The 15,569-nt window shown below is 36.8% G+C and overlaps 1 protein-coding gene across 1 annotated transcript in view; it reads left to right on the top strand.

The window, feature by feature from the left end:
• The window catches only part of GNAI1 (G protein subunit alpha i1), a 105,919-nt gene that overhangs the window by 26,377 nt on the left and 63,973 nt on the right, over positions 1-15,569 (top strand). The gene's annotated exons all lie outside the window — the stretch shown is intronic.

Below are 15,569 nucleotides of genomic sequence, written 5' to 3'. Positions count from 1 at the left end.
ATAAAAAGTCACAGTGCAAAGGGCAAAGCCCTGTATTCTCAGGAGGTTCCAAGCTACTCTTGCCAGCCTCAGGATATCCATACTTTTCAAATTCTGCCAAGTGCACCCTGAGATTTGTGAGGGAGACTCAGATCCCTCGTGTCTTTTTTCTTGGCTTCTGCATGAACTCCGCTGTTTTCCAGTGCTCTGGCTGCAGCTCACAGTGGTGATGTCTTCTAAGGCTGCTGAGATCAGAGGTATCTTTCACCGTGTCTCATTGCCCACACAGACGCACGGGGACTCTTGGTGCCCCGGCTTGAGTTTGCTGTGTGTCTTGTGGTCTCTCCAGGTCTCTTGTGGTGGTTCCCTTGTCAGATGAGAGCTCTGTCCTTGGCCCCAGCTGCTGGCACGGGTTCCTGAGCATTGTGCTCTCACAGCCCCGTGGAGACTTTTGTGAAACAGTTCTGTTTAGGTTTGACTTGCTTGTTGATTGCAGTGCCCTTGTACCGGCATAGCTGCCTGACATCATGCTAAGAACCATAGCTCTGAGGCTCCATCGTTCTTTGTTCTTGAGCCAGTCTGTGTGGATTGACTCCTCACCACCCCCACCCCCCAATTTCTTTTGACATAGTGTCTTCTAGTGTCTAGAAAAGCCTTAAATCTTAGATGACCGCAGCTCAAGTTCAAGAAATACACTCGGTGGGTGGTTCTTAGCAGACACTTTGAGATGTTTCTATTTACTGTCTTCTTTTTCAGCAAACTGTTTTCACATTTTGAATCACGCTTTGCTTTTGGGTGGCGGAGAATCTTTAGCTGTAGTTGTCTCCAGGTCGATTATTTCCACTTCACTTTTCTATGCTGAAAGATCCTAATTTTCAAGCAGGCAGAATTCAATGTCCATCTTCACTTCAACACTTTAACTGGTGGGGTGACCATGATGCATTTCTACATTTCTGAGAAGCTTAATCTCCTCATCTGTGAATTTGTAAGAAAATATCTGTTTTATAGGGTTTGTTGTGAAGATTAGATATATATCAGGGGCTGCGCACATGCTGAATGCTTATTATGTGGTACGTGATGTTGACCTTCCTGGGTTGGCTGGATCACTCATTAACCATCAGTAAATAAGTGAATCTTTCCTGTTACTTTGCTTCATAGAGCTGAGCTTAACAGGCAGCTCTACTGGAAATCAGTTCTCTGCAGCTTCTCTGGAAAATGACTGCTGCTTTTTTAAATGATCCCACCAATCACCCCAGAATTGACTTTTATATATTGTTTATTGGTAGCTCACTGCAGACAGTTTAAATGTGAAGGGAAACATTGAAACTGTTTGCACATGATGTAAGCATGTGACAGTCAGCAGAGTCTAGATTAAAACTCAACAGCTCATAGAGCCTGGCGTTTCTGCAGTTCTCTGGACCACAGTTTGGTTATTTTTACAGATGGGAGGAAGCAGCCAGGTGATCTTTGAAGAGCTTCTCCATGTTAAAAAAAAAAAAAAAAAATCTGTTACTCTCCAAGACAAGATCTTTTATGCTCAACTTTGTATTTTAGGCTAGAGGTTTCCACATAAGTAAGATGTATTCTGATATTCCCATACTGGAATAAGTAAATATCCAGGATAAACCTAATACAAGTCAGAGTTTGGAAATTGATCCAACAGCTTCCAGCCCTTTTGGTTGTGGCCTTTGATGATTTTCATTAAGTTTAAAAAATAAGTAGTACTTATGATATCCACTTGCAAATCAGAGACTTAATTTCAAGTTATTTGCTAATGTATTATTTGGAGTGATTTTACCAGTTAAAGAAGAATATTACCTTGAATTGTTAATAGCATATTATATTCTTGAGAGCAGTGTGAAAATCTGTTAAAGAGGATATTTTGGTAAAACAATTTGAATGTTTTCTAAGGAAGGCAGTAATTAATATTTTTTATATTCCTTCCATTTTGTTGTTGTTTATTTGCCAAGTCATTTCCAACTCTGCCACCCATGGACTACAGCGCACCAGGCTTCCCTGTCCCTCACCTTCTCCCGGGGTTCGCCCAAGTTCATATCTCCTTCCATTTTAGCTAACATCATAGTTGATATTGTATGGCTTATTTTGCAACAGTTTTCTGAATTTCCATAAATCAAGTAGAATGGTTTCTTAGTTCTCATTACCTCTAAGAAGTACTGAGTTAAAGTTAAATGTAGGACACTTCTTAGTCTTTAATATGCTTATGTTCACTGTGTATATCCTTAAAGTAGGTATGGTAAGCACCTTATTATACTATACAGCTTGGTATTCACAGAACACCTATTGGCATTCTTCATATTAGTGTTCCAAGGATAGTTTGTGAGAAACTCAGTCGTATATAATTCTCAGCAGTTTATGAAGTACTGTTGCATTATTACCTCCTTTGATTTTCACGACTCTGTTAAGTATTGTTTCACTAGTCAGATGTGTGAGTATTGGAGAAACTATGGCTATGTCACAAAGGCACATGTTTACTTAGCTGGAGATTTATATTGAGAAGGAAATTTGATCTTAACTCAGCAATGGTATGTTGTTTTAAGAAGTATTTGAGAAGTTAATTCAGTACAGCTTTGATGATTAAAGGGAAATATATTAGAAGACATTGATTTAGGGAATGAGAGTTTAAGAATGTCAACTATTTACTACTGAGCGTGCGAGTGAAATTTTCCACTCCTTAATTATGTTTGTGTCAATAAGAAAGAACTTCTTTAAATGTTGTATGTTTTTAAAAGTACGTCATCCCTGATGCTGGGAAAGATTGAAGGCAAGAGGAGAAGGGGATGACAGAAGATGAGATGGTTGGATGGCATAACCAATTCAGTGGACGTGAACTTGGGCAAACTCTGGGAGATGGTGAAGGTCAGGGAAGCCTGGCATGCTGCAGACCATGTGATCGCAAAGCATCAGACATGACTTAGCAACTGAACAACAACAGTGGCTCTATAATATAAACTCCTTGGATTCTTATTAACTTAAAATTTAAAGTACATGTTAATCTATAATGTTATTGTTTGCTGAGGCAGCCTGTATTTGTTTCTAAAGTGGAAGCCCCACAATCGAAACCATTGGGTCATAGATTGATAGGAAGTTGTGTTGAACATGATTTTTGGTGTCCCTTAGTCCATCCTCTTCTAAAAGCTGAAATTATCCCTGCAACATTACTACTGGATCATGGAATTGTATAGCATGATTGATAATCACTGGAAAGATGCTTAGTTTTATTTATTAGAAGATGCTTATATATTGCTTAGCATTTTCCAGACAGTGTCCCAAGGGATCTATAAATATTGGCTTATTTCAGTAATTGTTACAGAGTGTCTGCTAATATGCCAGGTACTTTGCTTGGTTTTTTTGAGTTATTTTATTAAATCCTACAGCAGCTGACTGTGGAAGTTTGTATTATTATACACATTTTATAGATGAGATATATACTCTTCTCATGCATCTCAAACTGAGACTACACACCTGAATACCAAGGTTAATACCAAAGGCAGGAAAAGAACTCTGCTACCTCTTCTGGAATTGGCTTTTTTGATACCAAGCAGAATCAGCAGAATTCTCTTCAGTTTCATGTTTTCAAGAAGGTTTTGCTCTTGGAGCTCCCATGTCAGTAGCAACAGCAAATCTCTCCTTTTGAAAAGAAACCCTTCTTGGGTTGAAGGGATGCTTTGAACAGTTCCTTGAGTTTAGGGGAGAGATGTTTAAGATGCCTGGGAGAAATAATAAATGGTCCTTGTTCAGCCACAGACTCATTAGGTGTGGCTGTGCATGATGGCTGGGTTTTGAGAACCCATGTGAGAGGAGAATGGAAGAGGGTCGGGGTGACTTCCAGTGAGGAGAAACAGAGGAAGGGAGAATGGGTGTGTGTGGGCAATATTGTTAGGTTCTGGAATACATTGTATGATACAGATTTTATCCCTTGTCTCCCCACAGGATCTTTATTCAACGGTTTAAAAATCATGTGTGGACCTGGGTTTGTTTTTTAGCCCAAGTGCTAACTGCACTTTCGTGGGGAGACTCAGAGCTGACTTGCCGAGATGACCCCGGGGAGGCTGACACAGCTAGGTTCCATGCGTGTTTGTGTCCCTGTATTTATTTCCCTCTGGCGGTATCTGTGTCACTTCTCCTTTATGTAGCATCTGAAAGGGTTTTAGATGATTAGAGAAAAGAATGGCCCCTTCCCTGAAACCTCTCACTCTTTTGTATAAGTTAAATAATTTAAGTTCTGTAATCATTCTGTAAGCATTACTCTCAGACACCTTAGCATCAGTAGCCCTGCTGTAGGTCAGCTCACACCTGTTTGCAAACTCCACATATATTTACACCACAGCAAGGACTTGGACACTGCTTGATCTCTGCACGTCCTCTAGTAGTATGTTCTGTTTAGAGTAGATTCTCCGTCACTCTGTTTGATGTTTAGCAAACTGCTCTTTACTGTTGGCATGTTAATTATATCCCACTGAAATTCATTACGTAACTACTTAGCTCAAACCAGTAACCTACATTTGAAAATTTGAAATTTTGAGTCTAAGTTCTGTTTCCTACATCCATTTTAACATATGTGAAGACAATTTGTCCTTTCCCTTTATTACTGAATTTTGAGATACTATGAGATGCTGGTGTTCCTTCTGTTTTTTCCTCCTACCTCATGATTAAAGAATAAGTTTTATAACTAATTATTCACAAATAGTAATTCATTAATCCCATTATTTAAATAGATACCGGATACACACCCACCTAACCTAGAGTTTAGCATTGTATTCTTGTATTGAGCACAAGGATATTATGGGGTATCTGTTAAAGCCTTTCTGAAACTAAGCTACTTTTGGGCTCAAGTGTAGTCATGCCTTTTTCTCTGTCTAATAATCTCATCGAAATAGTACTGACCTTTTTTAGTGAACCTGTAGCTACTTCCTCATGCCAGGGATTTCTGTTCTAAGTGCTTACAATTTACTTTTTGTAAGTTGTCTTCAAAGTTGTCAGCAGTTTATTCCAGGCTTACCTAATTTCTCCACTCCTCTTTGTCTGTTTCTTTTCTTCTCTAGCCTTCATGATGTCTCAACTTTCATTTGATGACTTTACAAAGATACTAGCAATTGGAGAAGCAAGAATGATGGCTTAATAACAGTGGGTTGACATTTTAGAGCATGAGAAACCACCTACTTCCTCCCTTGGCCTTTTAAGAGGAATGGAGAGAGATCAGAGAGAAGGATTTATAACAGATTAGAAAACAAAGCCTAATGAGAAAAAGCTAAAGATGGCATATTTGTGTCCCTCCCACCCCACCCCAAAAGAGAAAGCTAAAGACTTCACATGTAGTGTGATGGCCAGCAGTTTTGCACATTCCACGAAGACCATACGAAAGGAAATGGACTTAAGCAGGATTATTCAAGGATTTATATTGAGTATAAATAGAGGTTTGACTCTAAATATTGTTCATCTCTGAGGTGACTTTTTAAAGGAAGTAGGATATTTTCCCTCTCTTCTAATGTCTAAAAATAACAGATTTTCATCTCTTAGTAATGGTGTAGCCTTGTAGTGCTCCCCAAGACCTAACAGAGATACTAGATGACCTTTACAAATCCTTTCTGGCCCAGTGATTCTGTCTTTTCACAAATCTCACCTCACATCTACAGATCAGATGCCTTAGAGTCACTCCAGTTCTTTCTCTTTCTGTCATTTAAAATGCTGTGAACATTCCTTCGTGAAGCTGCTAATGGAAAAGTGACTGGACAGTTTAGTGTGCTGTTCTGTATAAAAATAAAACTCAATATGTTTATGTAAAATATAAATGCTTCCTATAATGTTTTGGTAATTTAAATGTCAGGTGATATGATTAATTGTTTTTAATGATGGTCTTTACTTTTCAGTTAGTTCACCCTAAGAGTTTTGGCTGAAGATTTTTTTTGTCTGTCGTGAAACTGAATATGCTAGCATTTATTTTTACTTGATATTTCAGATATTTCATTAGTAGGTAGTTTCTTTTAGCTAAACTATTTTATAACTGGGGGTGTTTTTCACTGTAGTACTTCTTAGAAACTAGATTACTCTTAAGCTGGTCATGTTATCTATTTCAGAAGAACAAATGCTGTTTGGGAACATCAGTTCTTAATTTTCTCTGTTTTGGAAATAAAGTTAATTATAGATATAATCAAAATAACAAAGTTCAATCTGTAAGGTATTTCCATAACAATTACTGCATCCTTTTTACAGAAGGTGTCATCCTGTTTGACCTTCATTACTTTGTCCTTCATTGAGAATTAAAGGCAGAGAAGGTTGTGGTTCAGTCGCTCAGTCATGTTGGAGCCTTTGTGACCCCATGAACTGCAGCACGCCAGGCTCTGCTGTCCTTCACCATCTCCTGGAGCTTGCTCAGGCTCAGAGTTGGTGATGCCATCCAACCATCTTGTCCTCTGTTGTCCTTTTCTCCTCCTGCCCTCAATCTTTCCCAGCATCAGGGTCTTTTCCAGTGAGTCAGTTCTTCACATCAGGTTGCCAAAATATGGGAGCTTCAGCTTCAGCATCAGTCCTTCCAATGAATATTCAGGGTTGATTTCCTTTAGGATTGACTGGTTTGATCTTGCTGTCCAAGGGACTCTCAAGAGTCTTTTCCAACACCACAGTTTGAAAGTATCATTTTTTCAGTGCTCAGCCTTCTTTATGTTCCAACTCTCACCTCCATACATAACTACTGGAAAAACCATAGCTTTGACCATACAGACCTTTGTCAGCAGAGTGATGTCTCTGTTTTTTAATATGCTGTCTTGATTTATCATAGCAGAGAAGGTAGTTAATATAGAACCTTTGACTTTTGGATCTCTACTTGCAAGGGGTGTGACCTTGGGTAATTAGAGTAATCTTTGTTAAGCTTCAGTTTTAGTATTTATAATATAATATAGTAATGCCTTATAGTAATGGCAATGCTTATTAAGACTGATGAAAAAAAAAGACTGATGAAAAATTAATGCAAAGTGCTTAATATAGTGCTTATCACCTAGCACCAATTATAAAGGTAGCTATTTTCATACATTAACAGAAACAAATGCAGTTTGCTTACTGCTGTTCACTAGGCATTATGCTGGGTACTGAACAGGTAAGAATGAAAATATTTTTAAAAGGTGCTATTTAGATCATTTTCCTGTGTGCAAAATAAGATTGATACGTTGCTGTTATAAATAATCATAAAGTTAGTAGTAGTAATACATTTGGCATTTGCTTGACTCTAAGTGATTGCTTGTAGAGCACTGTTGGAGGAAGTGAAATCTCACAGTTAATTCTGTTGTGAATATTTGCATATTGATATTAATTTAGAATTCTAAGTTGTCTTTATGATTACTTGGATCAAGTGCCCGTTTTAATATTGTTGCTTTAACTATTATAATTTAGTTTTAGTCTTTTCAAACTATATGGGGGTTTTGAATGATGATATATATTTATAAAATTATTTTCAGTCTCATTTTTCCTCCCCCTGTTTTTAATGTCAGTGGTTGGGGATAGAAATGGATCTTCTTCTACACATAGTGGTCTGTAAAATATACACCTGTGGTTTTTAAAAGTGATTTGGTACAGTTGTCATCATTGAGGTCTATCACCTGGGGCATTATGTTGCCTGTGAAAGCCTTTCTTGGACATGTGGTCCTATTTAAAACATCCATGAGCGTATTTGGCTCATGCCAAGTAGTTTTGGACAGGGCCAAGTTATCAAGGACGTTTTGGTGTGGATAAAATACCTAATGGACATTTTAGACAGGACCAGATGTCTGCTAGTCCTGAGAGCTTGACGAGGTGGTTAACATCATTTCAACAACCATTGAGAATGAGGGGGTTAATGACTTGCTGTTTCCTGGGGTTTGGTAACTTAAACTCACCTTAGCACTATTGATAGTTTCATAGACTTTTTGAAGTTAGAAAGAAACTTGGAGTTAACTGGAGTTGTCCAGCCTTCAGCTAATATAAGAATGACCTGTATCCTTCTACATCCCTGACTGATGGGCATCCTGCCTTTGAGCACTGCTCCTGGATGGATGGAGCAAAAGAAGAAGGTCTTTCTTGCAGTGCTTGGTGTTCTGTAGAAAACAGACATTTACAATGTCAATAATGGACAGCAAGAGTCATGTGGACTTAGCTTTTCTTTTCTGTACTTCGGAATGGAGGTTAGTGTTCTGAACTGAAGTGAAAGTGTCTGAGAAAGGAAAAGTGGTCCATATTTTACTTGTTCTAGATCAATAGTTCTCATCCGTATCAGGCTCACTGCCCCCTTTTGTAGAAGAAAAAATTTTAATGTGACCCATAATATTTTGAATCAAGATTGGTAGATAATAATAACCTATAATTATATATATATATAAAAAAGTAATCAGTATAACACTTTGGGATTCCCTTGTGATTCAGCTGGTAAAGAATCCACCTGCAATGCAGGAGACCTGGGTTGATCCCTGGTTGGGAAGATCCCTTGGAGAAGGGAATGGCTATCCACTCCAGGATTCTGACCTGGAGAATTCCATGGACTGTATAGTCCATGGTGTCGCAAAGAGTCAGACATGACTGAGTGACTTTCACAGTATAACAGTTTAACTATAATGTATTATGAGAAAGTAATTTATGTTTTTCAGTTTCTGACTCAGCCACAACTATAGGTCATTATAAAACTCAGATGCTTGTTCTGTGTATGGAATCTATGTAGTTTGCTACACATGCAGACTACAGTATGTGTGCTACTGACAATGTGATTGTCAGAAATGGAGCTCAGCTTTCCTAAAATTTCTAAATGATAAGAACATATTTTCCCCATTTATGCAGCAGTTGCATTCCCGGAAAATCCAGCATATACTAAAACTGTGCAAAAAGGCCTTTGTGTTTATATGAGAAATGGGGTTAGGTTCTAGACTCAGATCATGAATGTTTTGTTTTTTTTTTTTGAATGGTAGGGATGGCCAAAGGATCACTTGAAAATTGTACAGAACACAAGACCAGTGCCTCATTGATAGGATTGTTTTGTATATTGCAATAAAACACCCAACCACTCCAACAACCAAAAATGCTCTCATAAATTTCCTTTACACTGCCCATGAGGCTGTACCATCCCTTTTGAGAATCACTGCCCTGTGCTGATTCCAGTAGAACTTTACCAGCACCTTGAAGCCCAGGGAACTTCCTTAGGTCAAAAATTTATATAAACCTGTGCATGTGAAATGTCTTGTAGAAATCTTTAGTCACATATTTAACCCCTTTTCACTAACTTGCTAGATTTTATTTTTAAATTACTGTGAAATTTATTATAAACAAGCCCCCCGCCCCCCTTGCATACTAAAGCCATACCTAGAACATCATCAGTTCAGTTCAGTTCAGTCACTCAGTCATGTCCAACTCTTTGTGACCCCATGGACTGCAGCATGCCAGGCCTCCCTGTCTATCACCAACTCCCGGAGTTTACCCAAACTCATGTCCGTTGAGTCGGTGAAGCCATCCAACCATCTCATCCTCTGTCGTCCCCTTCTCCTCCTGCCCTCAATCTTTCCCAGCATCAGGGTCTTTTAAAATGAGTCAGCTCTTCACATCAGGTGGGCAAAGTATTGGAGTTTCAGCTTCAACATCAGTCCTTCCAGTGAATATTGAAGACTGATTTCCTTTAGGATAGACTGGTTGGATCTCCTTGCAGTCCAAGGGACTCTCAAGAGTCTTCTCCAACACCAGATTTCAAAAGCATCAATTCTTCAGCTCTTAGCTTTCTTTTCTTTTTTTACTCCATCCCAAGCTGACACTCTGTGCTTATTAAACAATAGCTCCACATTCTTAGCCCTTAGCAATCATTGTTCTGCTTTCCATCTCTATGAGTTTTGACTATTCTGTATACCTTGTATAATGGAATCATGGAATGGTTGTATTTTCTTTCTGGCTTATGATAATGCTATCAAAGTCTACCTACTTTGTTGCACACGTCAAAATTTCCTTCCTTTTTAAGACTGAATAATATTCCATTTTTTGTATATACTACAGTTTATTCATTCATTATACACATTTCAGCTGTTGATGCCTTTTAACTATTGTAAATAATACTGCTGTGAACATGTGTGTATAAATGTCTCTTTGAGTTGCTACTTATAATTCTTTTGGGTATATACTCAGAAGTGGAATTGCTGGATCATATGGTAACTCTGTTTTTTTTAATTTTCATTTTTTAGAATAAGAAATTCTGTTTTTAAAGTTTCAACTGCCATACCATTTTCCATAGTGGCTACACCATTTCACATTACCATCGACTGTGTTCAAGAGTTCTGAGTTCCCCACATCCTTCCCAAAGCTTGTTATTTATAGGTTTTTGTTTTTGTTCTTTGACAAGTAGTCTCCTAATGGGTGGTATCTTATAGCTGTTTTGATTTGCCTTTTCCTAAAGATTAGTGAAGTTGAGTGTGTTTTCATGTGCTTTTTGGCTGTTTATATATCTTCTTTGGAGAAAAGTCTATTCAAGTCCTTTTCCATTTTTTAATTGGGTTATTAACAAGATAAATATCTTGTTAAGTCGTAGGAGTTTTCTGTATGTATTCTGGATGTTCATCATTTATCACATATTTAATTTGAAAATATTTTTTTCTCCTATTCTGGGAGTTGCCTTTTCATTTTCTTTTTAGTGTCTTCTAATGCACAAATTTTAAAGTTTGATGAAGTCCCATTTAGTTGTTTCTTCTTTTGTTACTTGAACTTTTGGTGTCATATCCAAGAAATCATTGTCAAATCCAGTATCATGAAGTTTTCTCCTATGTTTTGTTCCAAGAGTTTTATGGTTTTATCCCTTATGTTTAGACCTTTTGTCCATTTTGCGTTAATTTTTTTGTATGGTGCAGGGTAAGGATCCAACTTCATTCTTTTACATGTGGGCATCTAATTTACTAGATTTTCAACTTTTCAGTTTCAAAATTGTTGTTTATAGTCTTAGCTGTCTTACCATTATACAATCTTAATCTTCTTTCACATAAAACTTTTTTGCATTTTTGAAAACAATCTGTTTATTTTCCAATTTATGTTATACAGTTATTTTTATTCTTAAATATGAGCATGTTTTGTTTCTTCAGTTTTTGAAATTATTTAGCTTTGTCCTCTTTTTCAATCTTTATTATTTTTAACCCTGATATGCCTTAATCTCTTTTTTTGCACTTGCCTGCTTGATACATTACTTATATGGTTTGAATGCTATTTTCCCATTTTTATTATAAAGTGATATTTGATTATTAGAAAATAATTTATGAAAATATATAAATTAGAAAATGAAAAGACATTTCATTTCATATCCTAGCCTCAAGGATTAATAACAATTTCATGTGTATTCTTCTAGATACTGATTGTGTATGTGTATATTCCAACACACATATTTAATCTATCCATACACTCTTGTAGCCTGTTTTTTCCCACATAACATATCCTGAACATTTTTCTATGTTGACTCATATAAAACTATCACATTTTAGTGCTTTTATAAAAGTACTTTTGTATGTCTATCATGATTTGTTAAATCAGCTTCCTATTACCGGACGCTTAGGTTGACTCTACTCTTCTGTTGTTAAAAAATGTATAAATATGTTTACGATGGATTTCTAAAAAGGATTGTATGGTTTGGACTAGGGTATTTATTAAGGCTTTTGAAATGTATTATCTGTTGCCCTCTGAAAGGTGGTAACCATTCTACTTTCAGGAATAGTATGAGAATGTACTCACTTGCACACCATTTCTTATACCACATTGATTTAGCTAAAAATATTTCATTACTTTTCTTTTTAGTGATCAGTGAGGTTGGCTGTCTTTTTATGTTTATAGGGCTTGTATATTTCCTCTGTTGCCAGTTTTTGTGCTTTATTTTTTGTTTCTTTCTTGTTGCTTACTTTGTATTAGTTTATTGGTTTCATCTTGCCTGGTTTAAGTATTTTAAATAGTGGTTTTCTTATTGCCCTTTTTCTGTAGTTCTTTTCCTGATTCTTATAGTTTTGACTATTTTGTCTGTCAGAATTTTTTAAATTATGATTTTTCCTCTTTTTAAGTATTCCTGGATTTAAAAGAAGGAGCAAGAATCATGACTTAACAATGGCAATTTTAGGACAATTCCACATCCCTGGCCTTAAACAACCACTAATCTGCTTTTGTCTCTATAGATTTGATGTTTCTGGGCATTTAATATGAATAGAATCATACACTGTGTGGTCTTTTTGTTGACCTCTATCACTTCACATGATGTTTGTAGCATCTATCAGTACTTTATTGCTTAAATGGCCAAATAATATTCCATTGTATAGATAAGCCGCGTTTTGTTGATCTCTTCAGTAGTTGATGGATATTTGGGTTGTTTCCATTTGGGGGCTATTACGAATAATGCTGCTTTGACCACTGATTACAACTTTTTGCGTGGACATGTTTCATTTCTCTTGGTTAAGTACTTAGGAGTGGAAATATTGAATCAAATGGTAACTTCCATTTAACTTTTTGAACTTCTGAGGATTCCAATTTATTCACACGCTTAGCAACACTTGTTACTATCTGACCTTTTGGTTCTAGCCTTCCTGGTATATGTGAAGTAGTATCGTCTTATGCTTTTGATTTGCATTTCCCAGATGACTACTGATGTTGAGTATCTTTTCATGTTTATTAACTCCTATTTAACTTTTAAAATTTAAATATACTAAATCCCTAATGGAAACTCTAATCTGGCATTTACTCCATTAGAGAGAATGAATCAAGACATGTATTTCATTAATTATATGATACACGTATTTTGGAAGATTGCTGGAGAAGGGAGAGGCTACCCACTCCAGTATTCTTGGGCTTCCCTTGTGGCTCAGCTGGTAAAGAATATGCCTGCAGTGCGGGAGACCTGGGTTCAATCCCTGGGCTGGGGAGATCCCCTGGAGAAGGGAAAGGCTACCCACTCCAGTATTCTGCCCTGGAGAATTCCATGGACTGTATAGACAATAGGGTCACAAAGAGTTGGACATGACTGAGCGACTTTCACTTCACACATTTTTCACATTTAACATACTGAAATCAGCACAGGTGCACATCTTACAGTAAGTATAATATGGCTTATAGTAAAGACAACTTGAAAAAGAAAACCCAGTTGGCATTTAAGAAGTTTACTGTTTCTGGTACCATAGTCCTAGAGCAACTGATTCATCTAAAAATTAAAGAGTTCTCAGATTAGGACTTAGTACTGATAATTCCTTCTCTTACAGATCACCAGACTAAGTTTTTAAGTAACTTGTGATGTGAGGTCTCTTTTCCTCCACAAGTCTTTTCTGGTTGGTTCACTGATACTTGCCAACCTATTTTATCATGTCCCACCAACCATGAGGGATTTGATGCATTATTTATCCTCATTTTTAATAGATTTTTTTCCTTATTTCCTTATAAAATTATTGGATATTTAATGAAGAATTTTTGTTTATTACTTATAAATTTAAGTCTCTGTGTTTCAGTTTGCATGGGGTGCAGGAATTTAGTTAAAGCTGTTTCATCGCTGATCAGTTTTAGATTCACTTTTGTTTAGTGAAGAGAGCTGATGAGAAAAAGTCAAGGCTTGTGTTTTACTGATCCCTTTAGAACTTTGACCCTGAACAGAAACTGGCTATGGCCAGAATGCATGAATTCAGCATAGTTGTTTTTTGTTTTTTTTTTTATTGTTTGTATGCAACCTACAGTTTAACATGACAAGTAGTTTTAATGATTTCTAGTAGTGTTTTGTAGAGTTCTGTACCGCCCCATTCCTTACCACCCCTTTTATTGTGGTAAGAATACCTAAAATGAGATCTGCTGTCTTAACAAAATGTTAAGTGTACAGTATTGTTAAGCATGGAAAGTCGGGGAATTGCCTCATTTCTTTTTAACGTAACTTAATGACGTAAAATGACGTCTAACAAAACTATATATATATGACTCCTGCTAAAATGAACTACCTCATAGCTCAGTCGATAATCTGCCTGCAATGCAGGAGATGCAGGTTGGATCTCTGGGTCAGGAAGATCCCCCGAAGAAGGAAATGGCAACCCACTCCAGTATTCTTGCCTGGAAAATCCCACGAAGAAAGGAGCCTGGAGGGCTACAGTCCATGGGGTCGCAAGAGTCAGACACAACCTAATGACTAAACCATAGCGTAAGGAACTGAGGAGAATAACAATCTTATTGACAGATAATGTGTTTTTATAGATTCTGGCTTCAGTTTGTTAATAGCTTACTCCTTTTACTGAGGTTTCCTTCTGTGTAATTTCAGTTATTGATCCTAGTTCAGCCTTCTTGAGTGTCACACAGTGTAACTTCTCTTCCCATGTAGGGTCTTAAGCTGTTTATCACACACCGTGTTTTCTCCTAGTCTTTTTTCTAAACATTCCTCCCTCCCTCAGCCTTTCTGCAAATGAAGTATAGTCATCTATACATCCTCTCTGGACATAATTCTGTTTTATCTGTGTTTTTCCCTAAAACTGTGGCTAGAAAGGATATTTTAGACATTATTGGACCAGTGAAAAGTATATTAGGGTTGTAGTTCTTAGGAATTATATTCTCGTACATGTTTTGTTTTATAGTAGCTTTCTGTAACTTTCTACTATCATTTTCTTCCTCTCATTAATTTAGTTCTTCCACTGACTTACTAGGTACATTAGCTTGTTAAGATCTATTAGTAGCAGTTATATTTTAAGTAAACCATCTGCGTGTATTTATTAATCACTGCTGTAAGTAGCCCTTCCTCCCCACACGATCTGAAGTGTTTCCTGCCACCTGTTCTTCCCCTTCATGCGATGAGGACATGCAACTCTTATTCCCAGTCATTCTGTTCTCAATACCCAGAGTTGTACCTGCCACACAGCAAGAACTTCATACTTTTTGAATGAAAGAAAGTATGTTGAAATTGTTTATTTTCTTGACTGTCTCCTTTGATTCTAGATAAAACTTTTATAGTCAGGACCTGTGATTTATTCAACTTTGACTTGGTTATGTAATGTGATCCTTGACACACAGATGCTGGAATTCTGGCTGAGTATATTAGATAGATTATTTTGAAGACTTCCATGGCTAGAGAATGATTGGAGTTATATGAAAGAGGTGAGGCTGGAATACCTGTGGGTCCAGATCCTAGCATCCTTGGAATGTCATGCTCAGAAGTTTGTGTTAAAGAACTGATACACATTTAAACAGTTTAGAAAAATGGTTGTGGGAGGATTATAAAAATTGGAAGATAAAGGTAATTAAGTTCTGAATTTGTTGACATGCAGGGGGAAATTTCCTTTGTAGAAGTTCTCTGTACTGATAGGATCAGAATTTAACAGTCTTAAGGGTAAATTCTAAAAATATATATATACTTTTGTAAATATAACTTGAAGTATTCTGTTTTAGTTGAAAACATAAGTATAGTTCTGTTTAGCAATCTTTTGATGTACAATTTTGATCCCTTTTGGTGGGGGTAGGATTCATTAATTATATAGTTCACAGTTGTCTTTTTTGCATAGTTAGAATGAACCCCTTACTTCCATTTTCTTTCTTTCTTTTTTTTTCAACTAAAGATACTTGCAAAGGAATCTGAGTGAAGAATCCTCTTAGAT

Source organism: Cervus canadensis, chromosome 3, assembly GCF_019320065.1.
Source record: "Cervus canadensis isolate Bull #8, Minnesota chromosome 3, ASM1932006v1, whole genome shotgun sequence".
Lineage (NCBI taxonomy): Eukaryota > Metazoa > Chordata > Mammalia > Artiodactyla > Cervidae > Cervus > Cervus canadensis.
Note: the sequence above shows the minus strand (reverse complement) of the source record. Positions and strands in the feature narration are given on the sequence as shown.